The following is a 26,457-nucleotide window of genomic DNA, read 5'->3' as shown; positions in this document are numbered from 1 at the left end:
ACATACATAAACACACATACATACACATACATAAACACACACGCACACACACGCATACATACACATACATAAACACGCGCGCACACACACACACACATACATACACATACATAAACACACATACACATACATACACATACATAAACACACATACACACACACGCATACATACACATAAACACACATACACATACATAAACACACATACACACACACATACATACACATACATAAACACACATACACACACACGCATACATACACATAAACACACATACACATACATAAACACACATACACATACATAAACACACACACGCATACATACACATACATAAACACACATACATACACATACATAAACACACATACATAAACACACATACATAAACACACATACATAAACACACATACACATACATAAACACACATACATAAACACATACATAAACACACATACACATACACACATACACATACATAAACACACATACACATACATAAATACACATACACATACATAAATACACATACACATACATAAATACACATACATAAATACACATACATAAACACACATACACACATACACATACATAAACACACATACACATACATAAACACACATACACATACATAAATACACATACACATACATAAATACACATACATAAATACACATACATAAACACACATACACATACATAAACACACATACACATACATAAACACACATACACACACATACACATACACATACATACACATACATACACACACATACACACACATACATACACACACATACATACACACACATACACACACACATACACACACATACACACACACATACACACACATAAACACACATACACATACATAAACACACATACACATACATAAACACGCACACACATACATACACATACATACATATACACACACACGCATACATATACACACACACACGCGCATACACACATACATTCGTACATATATACAGTATCTCACTAAAGTGAGTACACCCCTCACATTTTTGTAAATATTTTTTTATATCTTTTCATGTGACAACACAGAATAAATGACACTTTGTTACAATGTAAAGTAGTGAGTGTACAGCCTGTATAACAGTGTAAATTTGATGTCCCCTTAAAATAACTCAACACACAGCCATTAAAGGGACACTGAATCCAAATTTTTTCTTTTGTGATTCAGACAGAGCAGCAATTTTAAGCAACTTTCTAATTTACTCCTATTATCAATTTTTCTTCATTCTCTTGGTTTCTTTATTTGAAAAGCAAGAATGTAAGTTTAGATGCCGGACCATTTTTGGTACACATACATAAACACACATACACACACACGCATACATACACATAAACACACATACACATACATAAACACACATACACATACATAAACACACACACGCATACATACACATAAACACACATACACATACATAAACACACATACACATACATAAACACACATACATACACATACATAAACACACATACATAAACACACATACATAAACACACATACATAAACACACATACACATACATAAACACACATACATAAACACACATACATAAACACATACATAAACACACATACACATACACACATACACATACATAAACACACATACACATACATAAATACACATACACATACATAAATACACATACATAAACACACATACACATACACACATACACATACATAAACACACATACACATACATAAACACACATACACATACATAAATACACATACATAAATACACATACACATACATAAATACACATACATAAATACACATACATAAACACACATACACATACATAAACACACATACACATACATAAACACACATACACATACATAAACACACATACACACACATACACATACACATACATACACATACATACACACACATACACACACATACACACACATACACACACACACACATACACACACATACACACACATACACATACACACACATACACACACATACACACACATAAACACACATACACATACATAAACACACATACACATACATAAACACACATACACATACATAAACACGCACACACATACATAAACACGCACACACATACATAAACACGCACACACATACATAAACACGCACACACATACATACACATACATACATAAACACGCATACATATACACACACACACGCGCATACACACATACATTCGTACATATATACAGTATCTCACTAAAGTGAGTACACCCCTCACATTTTTGTAAATATTTTTTTATATCTTTTCATGTGACAACACAGAATAAATGACACTTTGTTACAATGTAAAGTAGTGAGTGTACAGCCTGTATAACAGTGTAAATTTGATGTCCCCTTAAAATAACTCAACACACAGCCATTAAAGGGACACTGAATCCAAATTTTTTCTTTTGTGATTCAGACAGAGCAGCAATTTTAAGCAACTTTCTAATTTACTCCTATTATCAATTTTTCTTCATTCTCTTGGTTTCTTTATTTGAAAAGCAAGAATGTAAGTTTAGATGCCGGACCATTTTTGGTGAACAACCTGGGTTGTTCTTGCTGATTGGTGGATTGATTTAACTGACCAATAAACAAGTGCTGAACCAAAAAAATAACTTAGTTGCAAATAAAGATAGCAAGAGAACGAAGAAAAATTGATAATAGGAGTACATTAGAAAGTTGCTTAAAATTGTATGCTCTATCTGAATCATGAAAGAAAAAAAATGGGTTCAGTGTCCCTTTAATGTCTAAACCGTTGGCAACAAAAGTGAGTACACCCCTAAGTGGAAATGTCCAAATTGGACCCAATTGGCCATTTTCTCTCCCCGGTGTCATGTGACTCGTTAGTGTTAAAAGGTCTCAGGTGTGAATAGGGAGCAAGTGTGTTAAATGGGGTGTTATCGCTCTCACACGCTCTCATATTGGTCACTGGAAGTTTAACATGGCACCTCATGGCAAAGAACTCTCTGAGGATCTGAAAAAAAGAATTGTTGCTCTACATTAAGATGGCCTAGGCTATAACAAGATTGCCAAGACCCTGAAACTGAGCTGCAGCACGGTGGGCAAGACCATACAGCGGTTTCACAAGACAGGTTCCACTCTATTCACTATATTTCCACTCAGAACAGGCCTTGCCATGGTCAACCAAAAAAGTTGAGTGCACGTGCTCAGAGTCATATCCAGAGGTTGTCTTTGGGAAATAGAAGTATGAGTTCTGCCAACATTGCTGCAAAAGGTTAAAGGGGTGGGGAGTCAGCCTGTCAGTGCTCAGACCATACGCCGCACACTGCATCAAATTGGTCTGCATGGCTGTCGTCCCAGAAGGAAGCCTCTTCTAAAGATGATGCACAAGAAAGCCTGCAAACAGTTTGCTGAAGACAAGCAGACTAAGGACATGGATTACTGGACGAATGTCCTGTGGTCCAATGAGACCAAGATAATCTTATTTGGTTCAGATGATGTCAAGCGTGTGTGGTGGCAACCAGGTGAGTACAAAGACAAGTCTACAGCCTACAGTCAAGCATGGTGGTGGGAGTGTCATGGTCTGGACCTGCATGAGTGCTGCCAGCACTGGGGAGATACAGTTCATTGAGGGAACATGCACTGTGACATACTGAAGCAGAGCATGATCCCCTCCCTTTGGAGACTGGGCCGCAGGGCAGTATTCCAACATAACGTAGTAAAACGAAGGAATGGATACAGCGCCAAAAGGCCTAGGGATGGATATACAAACTGCCACTGCGTTAAAAGTACAGATTTATTACAATCAGATAAAAAACAATAAATTACATAAATGTTGAAATGAAATAAAATCAAATAGTAATATATAGAGAGTGGAATAATGATGTCTATAATGATGTCTATAAAATTAGCACTGGGTCTAAGGCGAACAATATAGACCAAATGTTTAGAAATTCATTAATATGGAGATACTAAAAGCATAAAATTACTCTGACGCAAAAGATGCCTAACATGCTGATAATCAACGAGGTGTAAGGTTATCTAGGACTGACCATGCCAGCTAAGCACTCAGGTGGTGGGAAAGCTAATATGTGGGGCTGCTAGTCAGATGATATAATGTGTCCGTTATGGATCCATAGTGTGGTATGCGCAGTGGTGAAATGTCAGGGAGGTGCGTATAGGATAATGTGAGTGATCCCAAATACAGAACCAGCCTTGGTTCAAATGCTTAGAAGCAACCAATGGACAAACACAATAAGAAAAATACAATAAGAAAAATAAAAAACTCACAAGATAAATACAGAAATAGTGAGGGGAGACCCTTTGGTAAGCATCTTTCTACTGTGATTATTATATTTTTAACTGTATTACGCTATGTTTTATATCTGGGTTACAGGAATCTACTAGGGACGTTACAAAGAGCAGCTGATTGCCAAAAGTTACATTGGGATCCCCGGGATTTTCTTGTACACCGTTTTTTCTTGTTAAACCACTTAGGATTCCAATTTTCATCTTTTTGCTTTGATGTGATAAGACTTGGATTTCGTTTTTATGTTTTGATGTGATAACACTTGGATTACCTCTTATTTGATAACACTTGGATTACAAATTAACTTTTGTTTTTACCTTTTTTCAATTTTCACTAACATTGTTCTCTATCACCCTTTGTTGAACACCATTTTTGGATTTGCCACATTAGTATTTTTTGTTCTCTGTTTTTTTTGGAGCAGTTTTAGACTTTTTTGAGTTGTGTCAGAGTCTCCTGTGTTATTAGCTATCACTCGGCACTTTTTTGGGACACTAATTATTCCCCTCCAAGGTCTCCCCTCACTATTTCTGTATTTATCTTGTGAGTTTTTTATTTTTCTTATTGTATTTTTCTTATTGTGTTTGTCCATTGGTTGCTTCTAAGCATTTGAACCAAGGCTGGTTCTGTATTTGGGATCACTCACATTATCCTATACGCACCTCCCTGACATTTCACCACTGCGCATACCACACTATGGATCCATAACTGACACATTATATCATCTGACTAGCAGCCCCACATATTAGCTTTCCCACCACCTGAGTGCTTAGCTGGCATGGTCAGTCCTAGATAACCTTACACCTCATTGATTATCAGCATGTTAGGCATCTTTTGCGTCTGAGAGTAATTTTATGCTTTTAGTATCTCCATATTAATGAATTTCTAAACATTTGGTCTATATTGTTCGACTTAGACCCAGTGCTAATTTTATAGACATCATTATTCCACTCTCTATATATTACTATTTGATTTTATTTCATTTCAACATTTATGTAATTTATTGTTTTTTATCTGATTGTAATAAATCTGTACTTTTAACGCAGTGGCAGTTTGTATATCCATCCCTAGGCCTTTTGGCGCTGTATCCATTCCTTCGTTTTACTACTTATACACTTTCTGGGGGAGGTTAGACCCCAATTTTTGGTTTACAGCTTAAGGAACTCTTAGCGCTAGATTACCACACCTTTTACCCATTCCAACATAACGTCCCCAAACACACCTCCAAGACGACCACTGCCTTGTTAAAGAAGCTGAGGGTAAAGGTGATGGACTGACCAAGCATGTCTCCAAACCTACACCCTATTGAGCATCTGTGGGGCATCCTCAAACAGATGGTGGGGGAGCGCAAGGTCTCTAACATCCACCAGCTCTGTGATGTTGTCATGCAGGAGTGGAACAGGACTCCAGTGGCAACCTGTGAAGCTCTGGTGAACTCCATGCCCAAGAGGGTTAAGGCAGTGCTGGAAAATAATGGTGGCCACACAAAATATTGACACTTTAGGCCCAATTTGGTCTTTTCCCATTAGGGGTGTACTCACTTTTGTTGCCAACGGTTTAGACATAAATAGCTGTGTGTTGAGTTCTTTTGAGGGGACAGCAAATTTACGTTAAACAAGCTGTTGTCACATGAAAAGATATAATAAAATATTTACAAAAATGTGAGGGGTGTGTTCACTTTTGTGAGATACTGTAAATCCGTACACACACACACACACACACACACACACACACACACACACATATATATACTTCCGTACATACACACTCACATATATACTTCCGTACATACACACATATATACATCCGTACATACACACTCACGTATATACATCCGTACATACACACTCACGTATATACATCCGTACATACACACATACATATATACATCCGTACTTACACACATACATATATATATCCGTACATACACACATACATATATACATCCGTACATACACACATACATATATACATCCGTACATACACACATACATATATACATCCGTACATACACACATACATATATACATCCATACATACACACATACATATATACATCCGTACATACACACATACATATATACATCCGTACATACACACATACATATATACATCCGTACATACACACATACATATATACATCCGTACATACACACATACATACATATATATACATCCGTACATACACACTCACATATATACATCCGTACATACACACTCACATATATACATCCGTACATACACACATAGATACAAATGGATATACTCCTTCACTCACTCACACACACACACACACACACTGTCAGCCATACATACATATACAGTTTTCTCCACAGAAATTTTTACCAACTGGGTTGCATTATTTATCCATTAAAAAGGTAATGGGGAGGACACAGATATATATTCAACCCATTAAACATGTCCATGTCGTTAGGTCACTTTGTCCCTACGTGACAATGACCCTTTAACCCATTAAACATGTCCCTGTCATTAGGTCACTTTGTCCCTAAGTGACACTGACCCTTTAACCCATTAAACATGTCCCTTTCATTAGGTCACTTTATCCCTACATGACACTGACCCTTTACCCATTAAACATGTCCCTGTCTTTAGGTCACTTTATACCTAAATGACACTGACCCTTTAACCCATTAAACATGTCCCTTTCATTAGGTCACTTTATCCCTACATGACACTGACCCTTTACCCATTAAACATGTCCCTGTTATTAGGTCACTTTATCCCTACATGACACTGACCCTTTAACCCATTAAACATGTCCCTGCCGATTGGTCACTTTGTCCCTACATGACACTGACCCTTTAACCCATTAAACATGTCCCTGTCATTAGGTCACTTTATCCCTACATGACACTGACCATTTAACCCATTAAACACGTCCCTGCCGATAGGTCACTTTGTTCCTACATGGCACTGACCCTTTAACCCATTACACACATAATTTGGTCACTATAAACCTATATGCAAATAGTCTCCTAAGGCATTTTTGGAATTGTGTCTTAAAAGGTAAATTGCTGCGTGTATATATGTTCCTCTCCCCTGTGTATATGCAAGTTATAGTAAATAAGTCCCAATGGTATATTGCTGCGCTCCTGGCTTTATTACCTGCAGTACTTAGGCACAGTGTCACTAATACCGATACAGAACAAATCCGTGTGGTAGAGAATCTGTTTTTTACAAGTTAAGTTGCTATTTTGTAGTCTGTCTCATTAACAATTTAACTACAGTAATGATCAGGAAAAGACGTTAAAATTTGCTTCCTTATTTACCTATTTTTGTTTTTAAATCTGTATATTTTGTATATATTATGTTTTGTTATTCTGAGAGGTGAAAGATGTGCAGGGGGCTATAGGTGACGTCCTCTCCTCTACGCAGTAGGCACAGGTGACATTTACAGTAAGGTTTAAGACTTGTCACATGACTGAGTCCATATGGCAGCAAAATACTTTGCTATGCAGGTTACACAATATATGTATTTTATGTATATTTAAGAAAAAAATGCAACAAAACAAAGCAACCCACATAGTAGATCAAAATAAATCTAACCACATTGACTTTTTTGTTTTTTAGTGTGTTGAAGTGTAGCCGAGACACTTTCGCCTAGATTTAGAGTTTTGTCGGTAAAGACCCGCGGTGCTAACGCTCCTTTTGTTTCCAGCGCACCCGTAAGACAACCCTGGTATTTAGAGTTGTCTGAATGGCTGCGTTAGCCTCAGAAAAGAGAGCGTTGAGCATAATTTAGCTCCACTTCAACCCTCAATACCAGCGCTGCTTACAGTAGCGGTAAGCTGGAAAAGCGTGCTCGTGCACGATATCACCATAGGAAACAATGGGGCTGAGCTGGCTGAAAAAAAACCTAACACCTGCAAAAAAGCAGCGTTCAGCTCCTAACGCAGTCCCATTGTTTCCTATGGGAAAACACTTTCTAAGTCTGCACCTAACACCCTAACATGAACCCCGAGTCTAAACACCCCTAGCCTTACACTTATTAACCCCTAATCTGCCGCCCCCACTATCTTCGCCACCTGCATTATACTATTAACCCCTAATTTGCTGCTCCGGACACTGCCGCAACCTACATTATCGCTATGAACCCCTAATCTACAGCCCCTAACATCACCGACACCTACATTATATTTATTACCACCTAATCTGACCCCCCAACGTCGCCGCCACGTAGCTACAATTATTTACCCCTAATCTGCCGACTGGACCTCGCCGCCACTATAATAAATGTATTAACCCCTAAACCGCCGCACTCCCACCTCGCAAACACTATAATAAATTGTATTAACCCCTAATCTGCCCTCCCTAACATCGCCGCCACCTACCTACCTACAATTATTAAACCCTAATCTCATGCCCCCAACATCGCCGCTACTATAATAAAGTTATTAACCCCTAAACCTAACACCCCCTAACTTAAATATAATTTAAATGAATCTAAATTAATTTACTATAATTAAATAAATGAATCCTATTTAAAACTAAATACTTACCTATAAAATAAACCCTAATATAGCTACAATATAACTAATAGTTACATAGTAGCTATTTTAGGATTTATATTTATTTTACAGGCAACTTTGTATTTATTTTAACTAGGTACAATAGCTATTAAATATTTAATAACTATTGAATAGCTACCTAGTTAAAATAATTACAAAATTACCTGTAAAATAAATCCTAACCTAAGTTACAAATACACCTAACACTACACTATCAATAAATTAATTAAATAAATTACCTACAATTAGCTAAACTAAAATACAATTAAATAAACTAAACTATAATACAAAAAACAAACACTAAATTACAGAAAATAAAAAAAATTACAAGAAGTTTAAACTAATTACACCTAATCTAAGCCCCCTAATAAAATAAACCCCCCCCCCAAATAATAAAATGCCCTACCCTATTCTAAATTACAAAGTAATCAGCTCTTTTACCAGCCCTTAAAAGGGCTTTTTATGGGGCATTGCCCCAAAGTAATCAGCTCTTTTACCTGTAAAAAAAATACAACCCCCCCACATTAAAACCCACCACCCACACACCCCTACTCTAACCCACCCAAACCCCCCTTAAATAAACCTAAGACTAACCCCCTTAAGATCTCCCTACCTTGAGTCGTCTTCACCCAGCTGAGCCGAATTCTTCATCCAAGCGGAGCAAGAAGAGGTCCTCCATCCGGTAGAAGTCTTCATCCAAGCGGGGCAAGAAGAGGTCCTCCATCCGGTAGAAGTATTCATCCAAGTGGCGTCTTCTATCTTCATCCATCCGGAGCGGAGCCATCTTCCATCCAGCCGACACGGAGCCATCCTCTTCAACCGACGGACTAACGACGAATGACGGTTCCTTTAAGGGACGTCATCCAAGATGGCGTCCCTCGAATTCCGATTGGCTGATAGGATTCTATCAGCCAATCGGAATTAAGGTAGGAAAAATTTGATTGGCTGAAGTTCAATCCGATTGGCTGATCCAATCGGATTGATCTAGCATTCTATTGGCGGTAGCCTTGAGTCGCTGAAAGAAAGTCAGCTGTAGACCCTTTCCTGTCTGACTCTAAATACCAGCGGGCGTTAAAAAGCAGCGTTAGGACCCCTTAACGCTGCTTTTGACGGCTAACGCCAAACTCTAAATCTAGGCGTTTGTTTTGTTAAATAGAAATTTTAGACAATATGGCTGCCAAGATTGGAAAAACGGCAAAATCCTGATGTTTTATGCAACAATAACAACATTTGATATATACTGTGCATATATAAACATTTATTGTGTGAGCAAATCTTTTGTAATGCGGCACTTCATTAATAATATATACTGTGCATATATAAACATTTATTGTGTGTGCAGACCTTATGTAATGCAGCACATAATTACTGATATATACTGTGCATATATAAATATTTATTGTGTGTGCAGACCTTATGTAATGTAGCACTTAATTACTGATATATACTGTGCATATATAAACATTTGTGTGTGCAGACCTTATGTAATACAGCACTTAATTACTGATATATACTGTGCATATATAAATATTTATTGTGTGTGCAGACCTTATGTATTGCAGCACTTAATTACTGATATATACTGTGCATATATAAACATTTATTGTGTGTGCAGACCTTATGTAATGTAGCACTTAATTACTGATATATACTGTGCATATATAAACATTTATTGTGTGTACAGACCTTGTGTAATACAGCACTTAATTACTGAAATACTGTGCATATATAAACATTTATAGTGTGTGCAGACCTTATGTAATGCAGCACTTAATTACTGATATATACTGTGCATGTATAAGCATTTATTGTGTGTACAGACCTTTTGTAATGCGGCACTTAATTACTAATATATACTGTGCATATATATATTTATAAAATATTTACCAGGAAGGATACATTGAGATTTCTCTCGTTTTCAAGTATGTCCTGGGTCCACAAAACATTGCATTGATACAATGGGCACAATAAAATACAAAAACAATAATAATATACAATATATGCAAACATTTAACATAGAACAGGTAGGAAATATAAAATCAACCATGACAGGAGCATTCTGTTTTGAGATATATAGAGGGATCTCTTAAAGGATTTTAGGCTTGGGGAAGGTAAAAAAGTATGTGGGAGGTTGTTCCATAATTGTGGTGCTCTGTAGGAAAAGGAGGATCGAGCTGCTTTCTTTTTGTATTGAGGCAAGCTAAATAATGTGCTGTTATTGGATCGGAGGTTATAGGAGGTGGGAATAACCGGTGAGAGCATTCTGCTCAGGTAGGGTGGGAGCTTCCATTAAAGGCTCTTAAAGACAAGGCAGGAAAGATGGAGGGTGCGTCTGGATTCCAGTGACAGCCAGTTTAGGTCTTTTAGCATGTCACAATGGTGGGTCCTGTAGTTACATTGTAGCACAAAGTGGCAGAATAAGTTATACAATGCATTAAGCTTATTAAGGTGAGTTTGCGGTGCAGGTTCATTTACTACGTCCTCATAATCAATGATCAGCATGTGCTGTACAATCTTTTCCTTTACTGTAAGGCTGAGGCAAGATTTGTTTCTGTACAGGGCACCTCGTTTTGGATATAGTTTAGATGCAAGTTTTTCTATGTGGAGGCCAAAAGATATATTGGGGTCTAACAACATACCCAGGTATTTGAAAGAGTGGACTGCGGTCAGTGTGCAATTGGATTTTGTTTTGATGCATAGATGGGAATTTTGTAATTTGTGTAATTTAGGTCCCATTCCAAAGATCATTGTGACAGTTTTGTCAGTGTTTAGGAAGAGTTTGTTTTTTGAGATCCAGTTCACAGAGGTAAAAAAGTCATCTTGGAGCACTGCCTCATAGATTACCGTATCGTCTGCGTACATGTGAACAGTTGAGGATTTGCAGACATTAGGCAGATCATTTATAAATAATGTAAATAGTAGGGGGCTGAGAATGGAACCTTGGGGAACACCACACGTGACTGGGAGAGGGAGGGAGTCGCTGTCAGAAATGGAGACATATTGTGATCAATCCGATACATATGATCGAAACCAGGTTAACGGACGATCAGCAATACCAGAGTTTTTTTAGTTTGAGCAGTAGTATGTCGTGGTCTACTGTGTCAAAGGCCTTTGTAAAATCAAGGAAAATAGCTCCAGTTAGGTCTCCTTGTTCCATGCCAGTTTGGATGTCGTTGCAAACTTTTAGGAGGGCAGTTGTAGTGGAGTGATTTGGGCGAAAACCTGATTGATCAGGGGTCAGATAGTTAGATTGTTGGTAATACTCACATAGTTGCGCATGGACACAGATTTTTGACATTGCTGGGAGCAATGATATAGGGCGATAGTTATTAACCAAGGTTAACTCACCACTTTTATGGATAGGCACTACTCTTGCAGTTTTCCAAAGTTTGGGTGTGTATCCAGACACCAAGGATTCGCTAATTAGGGTTGTGACAGGTTTAGCAATTGCCAGCGCACTGAGCTTTAACAGCATTGCTGGGATTTGATCAGGTCCAGACTGGTTTTTCATTTTTAGATTATTAAGGTGTTTCTTAATGACATTGATGGGTACAGGTCTAAAATTTAACTTCTATATATTGGGTCTTTGCTGATTTAGTGGGGCCTGATCCACATTTGTAGTTTCAGGATGCGTGTCATTTATTAGTTTGTCAGTCAGGGTGGTGGAGCATCCGACAAAATAACTATTAAAGGCATTTGCTACTTCTAAGGGGAGTTGCAGGGTTTGGTTATCCACATTGACAGTGGAGGGTTGGGAGTGGATTGGTGGATTTTGTAAGTTATTTATGAGTTTCCAAAACTTTCTAGGGTTTTATATGTTATGGTTCAGATTTTCACAGAAATATTGGGCCTTGGACAATTTTGTTTGTTTAGTGCATATATTTCGACATTGTCTATATACACAGTGATCGTTCATAGAGCCAGTATGCTTGAATTTTGACCACAATAAATCCCAAAACTGGTACATTTGAATGAGGTCAGCTGTGATCCAATTCAAGTGCGCTCCTTACTCTCACCTTTCGCAGCAGGGCATGTAAATTCCAAACTTCTTGGAGTTCAGACTGAAAGAATTCAACTGCAGAGTCTAGATCTGGGATTAGGTTTAATCTGTGCCAGGAGAGGTTCTTGATGTCATTTAGAAATGATTGAAGATTACATTTTCTTCTATAAGGTACGACGAGTCCACGGATTCATCCTTTACTTGTGGGATATTATCCTCCAGCTAACAGGAAGTGGCAAAGAGCACCACAGCAGAGCTGTCTATATAGCTCCTCCCTTAGCTCCACCCCCAGTCATTCTCTTTGCCTACTCTAAGTACTAGGAAGGGTAAAGTGAAAGAGGTGATAAAATATTACTTCCCCTACTGCAAAGCAAGAGGGCAATTTTGCTTAATCCAAGTCAGTCTGGAGACGTAACCAGACTTGGAACAAAGGTAAACAGGCCAAGAAGCCTGCAGCTGCCACCAAGACAGCATGAAGAGGTAGCCCCCGATCCTGGACCGGATCTAGTAGGGGGCAGAGTTTCTCTCTTTGCGCAGGCTTGAGCAAGAGACGTTCAGGACTGCTGATCTTTAGAAATCGTAACCCAGGGGTATCTTCTAGATTTCAAAGATTCTCCTCCAAGGGGGAGATTCCATCTTTCTCAATTTTCTGTAAACCAACAAAAAGAGAGGCGTTCTTACGCTGTGTAGAGGACCTATATACCATGGGAGTGATCTGCCCAAGGGGGAGATTCCATCTTTCTCAATTTTCTGTAAACCAACAAAAAGAGAGGAGATCTTACGCTGTGTAGAGGACCTATATACCATGGGAGTGATCTGCCCAGTTCCGAAAACAGAACAGGGGCAGGGGTTTTACTCCAATCTGTTTGTGGTTCCCAAAAAAGAGGGAACCATCAGACCAATTTTAGATCTTAAACAAATTCCTCGGAGTCCTATCCTTCAAGATAGAGACCATTCGGACTATTTTACCAATGATCCAGGAGGGTCAATATATGACCACCGTGGACTTAAAGGATGCGTATCTACACATCCCTATCCACAAAGATCATCACCAGTTCCTCAGGTTCGCCTTTCTGGACAAGCATTACCAGTTTGTGGCTCTTCCCTTCGGGTTGGCCACAGCTCCCAGAATTTTCACAAAGGTGCTAGGGTCCCTTCTGGCGGTTCTAAGGCCGCGGGGCATAGCAGTGGCGCCTTATCTGGACGATATCTTAATTCAGGCGTCGACTTACCAACTAGCCAAATCTCTCACGGACATCGTGTTGGCTTTTCTAAGATCTCACGGGTGGAAGGTGAACGTAAAAAAGAGTTCACTTATCCCTCTCACAAGAGTTCCATTACTGGAAACTCTGATAGATTCGGTGGACATGAAAATTTTTCTGACGGAGGTCAGGAAATCAAAGATTTTAACCACCTGCCGAGCTCTTCATTCCATTCCTCGGCCGTCAGTGGCTCAGTGCATGGAGGTGATCGGACTAATGGTACCGTCAATGGACATAGTTCCGTTTGCTTGCTTGCTTGCATCTCAGACCACTGCAACTATGCATGCTCAAACAGTGGAATGGGGATTATGCAGATTTATCTCCTCAGACCAGAGACTCTCTTCTTTGGTGGTTGTCACAGGATCATCTGTCCCAGGGAATGTGTTTCCGCAGGCCAGCATGGGTCATAGTGATGACGGACGCCAGCCTATTGGGCTGGGGTGCAGTCTGGAATTCCCTGAAAGCTCAGGGTTTGTGGACTCAGAAGGAGGCTCTCCTCCCGATAAATATTCTAGAACTGAGAGCGATATTCAACGCGCTTCAGGCATGGCCTCACCTGGCTTCGGCCAGATTCATAAGATTCCAGTCAGACAATATCATGACTGTAGCTTATATCAATCATCAGGGGGGAACAAAGAGTTCTCTAGCGATGATAGAGGTTACCAAAATAATTTGATGGGCAGAGACTCACTCTTACCATCTATCAGCAATCTATATCCCAGGAGTGGAGGAGTGGAGAACTGGGAAGCGGATTTTCTAAGTCATCAGACTTTTCATCCGGGGGAGTGGGAACTCCATCCGGAGGTGTTTGCACAATTGCTTCAGCAATGGGGCACACCAGAATTGGATCTGATGGTGTCTCGTCAGAACGCCAAACTTCCTTGTTACGGGTCCAGATCAAGGGATCCTCAGGCAGTACTGATAGATGCTCTAGCAGTACCCTGGTCGTTCAACCTGGCTTATGTGTTTCCACCATTTCCTCTCCTTCCTCGTCTGATTGCCAGAATCAAACAGGAGAGAGCTTCGGTAATTTTGATAGCACCTGCGTGGGCCCCGCAGGACTTGGTGAACATGTCATCTCTTCCACCATGGACTCTGCCACTGAGACAGGACCTTCTGATTCAAGGTCCATTCCAGCATCCAAATCTAGTTTCTCTGCGATTGACTGCTTGGAGATTGAACGCTTGATTTTATCCAAGCGGGGTTTCTTTGAGTCGGTCATAGATATCTTGATTCAGGCTCGAAAGCCTGTCGCTAGGAAAATTTATCATAAGATATGGCGTAAATATCCAAAGGCTACTCATGGAGTAATATCAGGATTCCTAGGATTTTGTCCTTTCTCCAAGAAGGATTGAAGAAGGGGCTATCAGCTAGTTCCTTAAAGGGACAGATATCGGCTTTATCAATTCTACTGCACAAGCGTCTGGCAGATGTTCCAGACGTTCAGTCGTTCTGTCAAGCTTTAGTTAGAATCAAGCCTGTGTTTAAACCTGTTGTTCCGCCATGGAGTCTGAGTTTAGTTCTTAAAGTTCTTCAAGGGGTTCTGTTTGAACCTATGCATTCCATAGATATTAAGCTTCTATCTTGGAAAGTTCTGTTTTTAGTTGCTATCTCTTCGGCTTGAAGAGTTTCTGAACTATCTGCGACTCGCCTTATCATGTTTTCCATGCTGATAAGGTGGTTTTGCGTACCAAACCTGGATTCCTTCCTAAGGTTGTTACTAATAGGATTATCAATCAGGAAATTATTGTTCCTTCTCTGTGTCCTATTCCTTCCTCTAAGAAGGAGCGTCTGTTGCACAACTAGGACGAGGTTTGTGATTTGAAGTTTTACTTGCAAACAATCAAGGATTTCCGTCAAACATCTTCTTTGTTTGTTTATTCTGGAAAACGTAGAGGTCAAAAAGCTACGGCTACCTCTTTCTTTTTGGCTGAAAAGCATCATCCTTTTGGCATATGAGACTGCTGGACAGCAGCCTCCTGAAAGGATTATAGCTCACTCTACTAGAGCGGTGGCTTCCACATGTGCTTTTAAAAATGATTCTTCTGTTGAACAGATTTTTAAGGCTGCGACTTGGTCTTCGCTTCATACCTTTTCAAAATTTTACAAATTTGATACTTTTGCTTCTTCGGAGGCTATTTTTGGGAGAAAAGTTCTTCAAGCAGTGGTGCCTTCTGTTTAACCATCTGTCTTGTCCCTCCCGTTCATCCGTGTCCTGTAGCTTTGGTATTGTATCCCGCAAGTAAAGGATGAATCCGTGGACTCGTAGTACCTTATAGAAGAAAAGTAAATTTATGCTTACCTGATAAATTAATTTCTTCTATGGTACGACGAGTCCATGGCCCGCCCTGTCATTTTAAGACAGATTATATTTTTGATTTTAAACTTCAGTCACCTCTGCACCTTTTAGTTTCTCCTTTTTCTTCCTGTACATTCGGTCGAATGACTGGGGGGTGGAGCTAAGGGAAGAGCTATATAGACAGTTGTGCTCTTTGCCACTTCCTGTTAGCAAGAGGATAATATCCCACAAGTAAAGGATGAATCTGTGGACTCGTTGTACCATAGAAGAAATTAATTTATCAGGTAAGCATAAATTTACTTTTTTGAAGGACCTGGTGATTTTGACCTTAGGAGAGGATTTAGTTGCCTTTATTTTGCGCACGCAGTACACTAAGCAGGGATCTGTGAAATTGTTAGGGAGAACACCTGCGTCTTGGATTCGGTCGTGGGAAGTGGAGAGAATCGAGTCGAGCAGAGTGTGATAATGGCTTTTGATGTTTATGAGAGTTGGGGAGGAGATTAATTGCATTAGCTGCAAAGATTTAAACAGCGAGCGACAACTGTTATTTTTTGGATTCAGCCAATCAGTATTAAAATCTCCAAAAAACAAAATTTCACTTTTTGGGTTTTGAGCTACGGTTTCACTAAGGAGATTGGCTATGTCAGAAAGGGAATGCACAGGGGAGCTAGGTGGGCGGTAGATTCCTGCAACAATGATTGATTTACTGCACGGGATCTCAATTGTGCCAGAAAAGAAATCAAAGGTGGCAGGAGAGCTAGATTTTTGTCAACATAAATTACAATGCCGCCTCCTCTCTTTGCTCTGTCATTTCTATGGCATGAATACCCATGTATTGCAATGGAAGAGTCAGGTATTTTTGCGGTTAGCCACGATTCAGAGATCACAATGATTTTGGGCTTGTATTGTAAACACCAAGCTTGCAGTGCATCAATTTTTGGTAGTAACCTGCGGATATTACAGTACACAAAGGAGAGGCCTTTTTTAGCTTGGAGGCTAGGAATGGAATTTGTTGGTGGACCAGGGTTAGACTCGACATCATTTGCAAGGGCAAGTAACATAAGGAATAGGAATTTGGAAATCATTTTTGATTGGCCATATAGTGAATGGGATACTTTATAATTTTGTGAGGTGGGGGTAGGAGGGCTATTTTTTTTATAACCCTCCACCAGCACTCAGCAGATAAGTTACAGCAACAGAGCAGGCCATGGTGTATGATAATTTGTTTTCCAGTTATAGGTGTATGCTTATGGCGGTAGTGATGTGAACAACTATCTTCCAGAGGCTACCTGTTTGCAGAGAAGTGGGACAACTGAAATGAAAGTCTGTGTATTTTCTTGCAAGACTGGGGCAGATGCACTTTAAAATCAGGCTTAAGGAGAGAGATATATTAGCGTCAGATTGGACAGCAAAAAAAATTAAAGGAATGAGGAGGGTATATCTATGGACATTTGAGCTAAGGGTCATTCAAGCAAAAACACAGGGAAAGTTCAAAATTGCAGAGATAAGACAGAGGTAATTCTTGTAAGGGAATAAAACCATTAAACAAAGTACAAAAAAGATATATGGGCCTTAGCTGGTTAAACTAACTTTTAACATAATGGTCAAACATAATGGTTTTAAAATATGCATTTAAAATAATAAATAATTAAAAAATACATATAACAATGCACACATCAGAAAATAACAGGTTAGGTAAAATATAATAATATTACTATATTTCAGAGGCTACCTGTTTGCATAGCAGTGGAACAGTTGAAATGAAGATCTGTGTATTTTCTATATAAACATTTATTGTATGTGCAGACCTTATGCAATGCAGCACTTAATTACTGATATATACTATGCATATATAAACAATTGTATTTGCAGACCTTATGTAATTCAGCACTTAATTACTGATATATACTGTGCATATATAAACATTTGTGTGTGCAGACCTTATGTAATGCAGCACTTAATTACTGATATGTACTGTGCATATATAAACATTTATTGTTTGTGCAGACCTTATGTAATGCAGCACTTAATTACTGATATGTACTGTGCATATATAAACATTTGTGTGTGCAGACCTTATGTAATACAGCACTTAATTACTGATATGTACTGTGCATATATAAACATTTATTGCGTGTGCAGACCTTTTGTAATGCAGCAGTTAATTACTGATATATACTGTGCATATATAAACATTTATTGTGTGTGCAGACCTTATGTAATGCAGCAATTAATTACCGATATATGCTGTGTGTATATATAAACATTTATTGTGTGCGCAGACTTTTTGTAATGCAGCACATAATTACTGATATATACTGTGCATATATAAACATTTATTGTGTGTGCAGACCTTATGTAATGTAGCACTTAAATACTGATATTCTGTGCATATATAAACATTTGTGTGTGCAGACCTTTTGTAATGCAGCATTTAATTACTGATATATGCTGTGTGTATATATAAACATTTATTGTGTGTGCAGAACTTTTGTAATGCAGCACTTATTTACTGATATATACTGTGCATATATAAACATTTATTGTGTGTACAGACCTTATGTATTGCAGCACTTAATTACTGATATATACTGTGCATATATAAATATTTATTGTGTGTGCAGACCTTATGTAATACAGCACTTAATTACTGATATATACTGTACATATATAAACATTTATTGTGTGTGCATACCTTATGTAATGCAGCACTTAATTACTGATATATACTGTGCATATATAAACATTTATTGTCTGTGCAGACCTTATGTAATGTTGCACATAATTACTGATAGATACTGTGCATATATAAACATTTATTGTGTGTGCAGACCTTATGTAATACAGCACTTAATTACTGATTTATACTGTGCATATATAAACATTTATTGTGTGTGCAGACCTTATGTAATACAGCACTTAATTACTGATTTATACTGTGCATATATAAACATTTATTGTGTGTGCAGGCCTTATGTATTGCAGCACTTAATTACTGATATATACTGTGCATATATAAATATTTATTGTGTGTGCAGACCTTATGTAATACAGCACTTAATTACTGATATATACTGTACATATATAAACATGTATTGTGTGTGCATACCTTATGTAATGCAGCACTTAATTACTGATATATACTGTGCATATATAAACATTTATTGTGTGTGCAGAACTTTTGTAATGCAGCACTTATTTACTGATATATACTGTACATATATAAACATTTATTGTGTGTGCAAACCTTATGTAATGCAGCACTTAATTACTGATATATACTATGCATATATAAACATTTATTGTCTGTGCATACCTTATGTAATGCAGCACTTATTTACTGATATATACTGTGCATATATAAACATTTATTGTGTGTGCATACCTTATGTAATGCAGCACTTAATTACTGATATATACTGTGCATTTATAAACATTTATTGTTTGTGCAGACCTTATGTAATGCAGCACTTAATTACTGATATATACTGTGCATATATAAACATTTATTGTCTGTGCATACCTTATGTAATGCAGCATTTATTTACTGATATATACTGTGCATATATAAACATTTGTGTGTGCAGACCTTATGTAATGTTGCACATAATTACTGATAGATACTGTGCATATATAAACATTTATTGTGTGTGCAGACCTTATGTAATACAGCACTTAATTACTGATTTATACTGTGCATATATAAACATTTATTGTGTGTGCAGGCCTTATGTAATGCTGCACTTAATTACTGATATGTACTGTGCATATATAAATATTTATTGCGTGTGCAGACCTTTTGTAATGCAGCATTTAATTACTGATATATACTGTGCATATATAAACATTTATTGTGTGTGCAGAACTTTTGTAATGCAGCATTTATTTACTGATATATACTGTACATATATAAACATTTATTGTGTGTGCAAACCTTATGTAATGCAGCACTTAATTACTGATATATACTGTGCATATATAAACATTTATTGAGTGTGCAGACCTTATGTAATACAGCACTTAATTACTGATTTATACTGTGCATATATAAACATTTATTGTGTGTGCAGGCCTTATGTAATGCTGCACTTAATTACTGATATGTACTGTGCATATATAAATATTTATTGCGTGTGCAGACCTTTTGTAATGCAGCATTTAATTACTGATATATACTGTGCATATATAAACATTTATTGTGTGTGCAGAACTTTTGTAATGCAGCACTTATTTACTGATATATACTGTACATATATAAACATTTATTGTGTGTGCAGACCTTATGTAATACAGCACTTAATTACTGATATGTACTGTGCATATATAAACATGTATTGTGTGCGCTGACCTTTTGTAATACAGTACTTAATTACTGATATTTACTGTACATATATAAACATTTATTGTGTGTGCAAACCTTATGTAATGCAGCACTTAATTACTGATATATACTGTGCATATATAAACATGTATTGTGTGCGCTGACCTTTTGTAATACAGTACTTAATTACTGATATTTACTGTACATATATAAACATTTATTGTGTGTGTAGACCTTATGCAATGTGGCACTTAATTACTGATATATACTGTGCATATATAAACATTTATTGTGTGTGCAGACCTTGTGTAATGCAGCACTTAATTACTGATATATACTGTGCATATATAAACATTTATTGTGTGTGCAGACCTTGTGTAATACAGTACTTAATTACTGATATATACTGTGCATATATAAACATTTATTGTGTGTGCAGACCTTTTGTAATGTGACACTTAATTACTGATATATACTGTGCATATATAAACATTTATTGTGTGTGCAGACCTTATGAATTGTAGCACTTAATTACTAATATATACTGTACATATATAAACATTTATTGTGTGTGCAGACCTTTTGTAATGCAGCACTTAAAGGGATAGTAAACTCAAAAATTATTTTAACTTGTTTTAAAACCTCATTTTATATAAAAGATATTTGCAATTGGTACCTATTAAATGTTTCTAGTAATTTTCCTGCAATTTGTTCTCCAAAATGCTGATTTCGCCAAACCCACAATTGGCTTCATTATACGGGCCCTATAATGATGTTCTACCTAGGTAGAAAATCACGGAGGTTTGCATGTGCATTCAAATAGTTACCCGGTTAACGCATGCACATATCCATTTCCATCTGTCCTCTCTCCTAATCAAGTGCTGGATTTTGACAAGGACATATTGTAAGCAATAGTAAGTATGTAACATTCACTTAGCTATTGCTTACAATCTCGCTTTTGTTTGCTTTTTAGATCCCTTAGAAAATGTAAATAACTGAATTCTATTAGTAAATCAATGCTGCGATAAACAGGTTGTGTCATATGAAAGAACAGTAAAGATAGCGTGCCCTTACAGTGTACCGTGCATGCGATCTTCAGCGAGATAGTACATTATGAATATTCAAAGTACAAGCGCAATGCTGCAGTGCGATTGGACTAGGGTAAATTATGCTTTATCCACTAGTTCAGCCTTCTTTTATGGGCTGTCATCTGAGCAGCTTATTGAAAAAAGAAAAGTACAAAATGTATATATTTAAAAGCTTTGTTTTAAATATAAGTAAGTGGATTTAAAACTGTAAATATTATTGTAACAAATCGTTTATTTTATTTTCATGCAATTTAGCAAACATTTCTACTCCTTTAATTACTGATATATACTGTGCATATATACACATTTATTGTGTGTGCAGACCTTATGTAATGCAGCACATAATTACTGACTTATACTGTGCATATATAAACATTTATTGTGTGTGCAGACCTTATGTAATGCAGAACTTAATTACTGATATATACTGTGCATATATACACATTTATTGTGTGTGCAGACCTTATGCAATGCGGCACTTAATTACTGATATATACTGTGCATATATAAACATTTATTGTGTGTGCAGACCTTGTGTAATGCAGCACTTAATTACTGATATATACTGTGCATATATAAACATTTATTGTGTGTGCAGACCTTATGTAATGCAGCACTTAATTACTGATATATACTGTGCATATATAAACATTTATTGTGTGTGCTGACCTTATGTAATGCAGCACTTAATTACTGATATATACTGTGCATATATAAACATGTATTGTGTGTGCCGACCTTTTGTAATGCAGCACTTAATTACTGATATATACTGTGCATATATAAACATATATTGTGTGTGCCGACCTTTTGTAATGCAGCACTTAATTACTGATATATACTGTGCATATATAAACATATATTGTGTGTGCAGACCTTGTGTAATGCAGCACTTAATTACTGATATATACTGTGCATATATAAACAGTTATTGTGTGTGCAGACCTTATGTAATGCAGCACTTAATTACTGATATAAACTGTGCATATATAAACATTTATTGTGTTTGCAGAAGTATTGGACAGACAGCTATAATTAATGCATTCTGTTACTTTTCTTTATTCTGCACCTTTAAATTTCTATTCTTTATGCGGATTTAGCAGAAAACTGTAGATTTCCTGGGACATGTGATAGTGAGGATTTGGCACACGATTAAGCTGTTAGGTAATTAGAGGCGTGTCAGGTTGTGTCTGTACCAGAGGGCTGCGGTGCCTGTGCAACTTCTGGTTTTGTGGGGGCTGCGCCGTGTGTGTAGGTAAGAGGGAAGACACCTGTGTCACTAGAGGGTGATTGTCCGGATAGTAATTAAAGTTTATTTATATTCAAAATCTCGCCTGTAAACTGATTTATCTGTGTTATAGATGTTTGTGACTCACAATGTCACACAGCTACAGGAGAGGGGACAGTATGTGCAAGGCAGTGACATTAGCTGAGTGACTGTGACTTATTAGATCTCCTGTTTGTTTTATATAGATCATCTGTGCACATGTGATCTGTGGTATAGATGTGTGTGACTCAGCTACAGGAGAGGGGGCAGTATGTGCAAGGCAGTGACATTAGCTGAGTGACTGTGACTTATTAGATCTCCTGTTTGTTTTATATAGATCATCTGTGCACATGTGATCTGTGGTATAGATGTGTGTGATATAGTTACAGGAGAGGGGACAGTGTGTGCAAGGCAGTGACATTAGCTGGGTGACTGTGACTTATTATATGTCCTGTTTGTTTTATATAGATCATCTGTGCACATGTGATCTGTGGTATAGATGTGTGTGACACAGCTACAGAAGAGGGGACAGTGTGTGCAAGGCAGTGACAGCTGAGTGACTGTGACTTATTATATGTCCTATTTGTTTTATATAGATCATCTGTGCACATGTTATCTGTGGTATAGATGTGTGTGACACAGCTACAGAAGAGGGGACAGTGTGTGCAAGGCAGTGACATTAGCTGAGTGACTGTGACTTATTAGATCTCCTGTTTGTTTTATATAGATCATCTGTGCACAAGTGATCTGTGGTATAGATGTGTGTGATATAGTTACAGGAGAGGGGACAGTATGTGCAAGACAGTGACATTAGCTGGGTGACTGTGACTTATTATATGTCCTGTTTGTTTTATATAGATCATCTGTGCACATGTGATCTGTGATATAGATGTGTGTGACACAGTTACAGGAGAGGGGACAGTATGTGCAAGACAGTGACATTAGCTGGGTGACTGTGACTTATTATATGTCCTGTTTGTTTTATATAGATCATCTGTGCACATGTGATCTGTGGTATAGATGTGTGTGACTCAGCTACAGGAGAGGGGACAGTATGTGCAAGGCAGTGACAGCTGAGTGACTGTGACTTATTAGATCTCCTGTTTGTTTTATATAGATCATGTGTGCACATGTGATCTGTGATATAGATGTGTGTGACTCAGCTACAGGAGAGGGGACAGTGTGTGCAAGGCAGTGACATTAGCTGAGTGACTGTGACTTATTAGATCTCCTGTTTGTTTTATATAGATCATCTGTGCACATGTGATCTGTGGTATAGATGTGTGTGACACAGTTACAGAAGAGGGGACAGTGTGTGCAAGGCAGTGACATTAGATGAGTGACTGTGACTTATTAGATCTCCTGTTTGTTTTGTATAGATCATCTGTGCACATGCTATCTGTAATAAAGCTGTGTGTGACTCAGCTACAGGAGAGGGGACAGTGTGTGCAAGGCAGTGACATTAGCTGGGTGACTGTGACTTATTATATGCCCTGTTTGTTTTATATAGATCATCTGTGCACATGTGATCTGTGGTATAGATGTGTGTGACACAGCTACAGACGAGGGGACAGTGTGTGCAAGGCAGTGACATTAGATGAGTGACTGTGACTTATTAGATCTACTGTTTGTTTTGTATAGGTCATCTGTGCACATGCTATCTGTAATAAAGCTGTGTGTGACTCAGCTACAGGAGAGGGGACAGTGTGTGCAAGGCAGTGACATTAGCTGGGTGACTGTGACTTATTATATGCTCTGTTTGTTTTATATAGATCATCTGTGCACATGTGATCTGTGGTATAGATGTGTGTGACACAGCTACAGAAGAGGGGACAGTGTGTGCAAGGCAGTGACAGCTGAGTGACTGTGACTTATTATATGTCCTATTTGTTTTATATAGATCATCTGTGCACAAGTGATCTGTGGTATAGATGTGTGTGACACAGCTACAGGAGAGGGGACAGTGTGTGCAAGGCAGTGACATTAGCTGATTTACTGTGACTTATTAGATCTCCTGTTTGTTTTATATAGATCATCTGTGCACATGTGATCTGTGGTATAGATGTGTGTGACACAGTTACAAGAGAGGGGACAGTGTGTGCAAGGCAGTGACATTAGCTGAGTGACTGTGACTTATTAGATCTCCTGTTTGTTTTATATAGATCATCTGTGCACATGTGATCTGTGATATAGATGTGTGTGACACAGTTACAGGAGAGGGGACAGTATGTGCAAGCAGTGACATTAGCTGAGTGACTGTGACTTATTATATGTCCTGTTTGTTTTATATAGATCATCTGTGCACATGTGATCTGTGGTATAGATGTGTGTGACACAGCTACAGAAGAGGGGACAGTGTGTGCAAGGCAGTGACATTAGCTGAGTGACTGTGACTTATTAGATGTCCTGTTTGTTTTATATAGATCATCTGTGCACATGTGATCTGTGGTATAGATGTGTGTGACACAGCTACAGAAGAGGGGACAGTGTGTGCAAGGCAGTGACATTAGCTGAGTGACTGTGACTTATTAGATGTCCTGTTTGTTTTATATAGATCATCTGTGCACATGTGATCTGTGGTATTGATGTGTGTGACACAGTTACAGGAGAGGGGACAGTATGTGCAAGGCAGTGACAGCTGAGTGACTGTGACTTATTATATGTCCTGTTTGTTTTATATAGATCATCTGTGCACAAGTGATCTGTGGTATAGATGTGTGTGACACAGCTACAGGAGAGGGGACAGTGTGTGCAAGGCAGTGACATTTGCTAGGTGACTGTGACTTATTAGATCTCCTGTTTGTTTTATATAGATCATCTGTGCACATGTGATCTGTAATAAAGCTGTGTGTGACTCGGCTACAGGAGAGGGGACAGTGTGTGCAAGCAGTGACATTAGCTGAGTGACTGTGACTTATTATATGTCCTGTTTGTTTTATATAGATCATCTGTGCACATGTGATCTGTGGTATAGATGTGTGTGACACAGTTACAAGAGAGGGGACAGTGTGTGCAATGCAGTGACATTAGCTGAGTGACTGTGACTTATTAGATCTCCTGTTTGTTTTATATAGATCATCTGTGCACATGTGATCTGTGATATAGATGTGTGTGACACAGCTACAGGAGAGGGGACAGTGTGTGCAAGGCAGTGACATTTGCTAGGTGACTGTGACTTATTAGATCTCCTGTTTGTTTTATATAGATCATCTGTGCACATGTGATCTGTAATAAAGCTGTGTGTGACTCGGCTACAGGAGAGGGGACAGTGTGTGCAAGCAGTGACATTAGCTGAGTGACTGTGACTTATTATATGTCCTGTTTGTTTTATATAGATCATCTGTGCACATGTGATCTGTGATATAGATGT

The 26,457-nt window shown here is 38.0% G+C and overlaps 1 protein-coding gene across 3 annotated transcripts in view; it reads left to right on the top strand.

The window, feature by feature from the left end:
• Positions 1–26,457, top strand: part of PC (pyruvate carboxylase) — a 1,247,468-nt gene that overhangs the window by 91,130 nt on the left and 1,129,881 nt on the right. The window contains exon 1 of one of the 3 annotated variants that reach the window (XM_053720001.1): positions 23,057–23,075. The exons of the other annotated variants lie outside the window; for them this stretch is intronic. The gene's annotated coding sequence lies outside the window, so the exon portion shown is untranslated. Of the gene's footprint in view, positions 1–23,056; positions 23,076–26,457 lie in introns of those variants that run through there. 3 annotated transcript variants of the gene reach the window in all.

The sequence above is a fragment of the Bombina bombina genome, chromosome 7 (genome assembly GCF_027579735.1).
Source record: "Bombina bombina isolate aBomBom1 chromosome 7, aBomBom1.pri, whole genome shotgun sequence".
Taxonomy (NCBI): Eukaryota; Metazoa; Chordata; class Amphibia; order Anura; family Bombinatoridae; genus Bombina; species Bombina bombina.
This window is presented reverse-complemented; position numbering and strand designations above follow the sequence as displayed.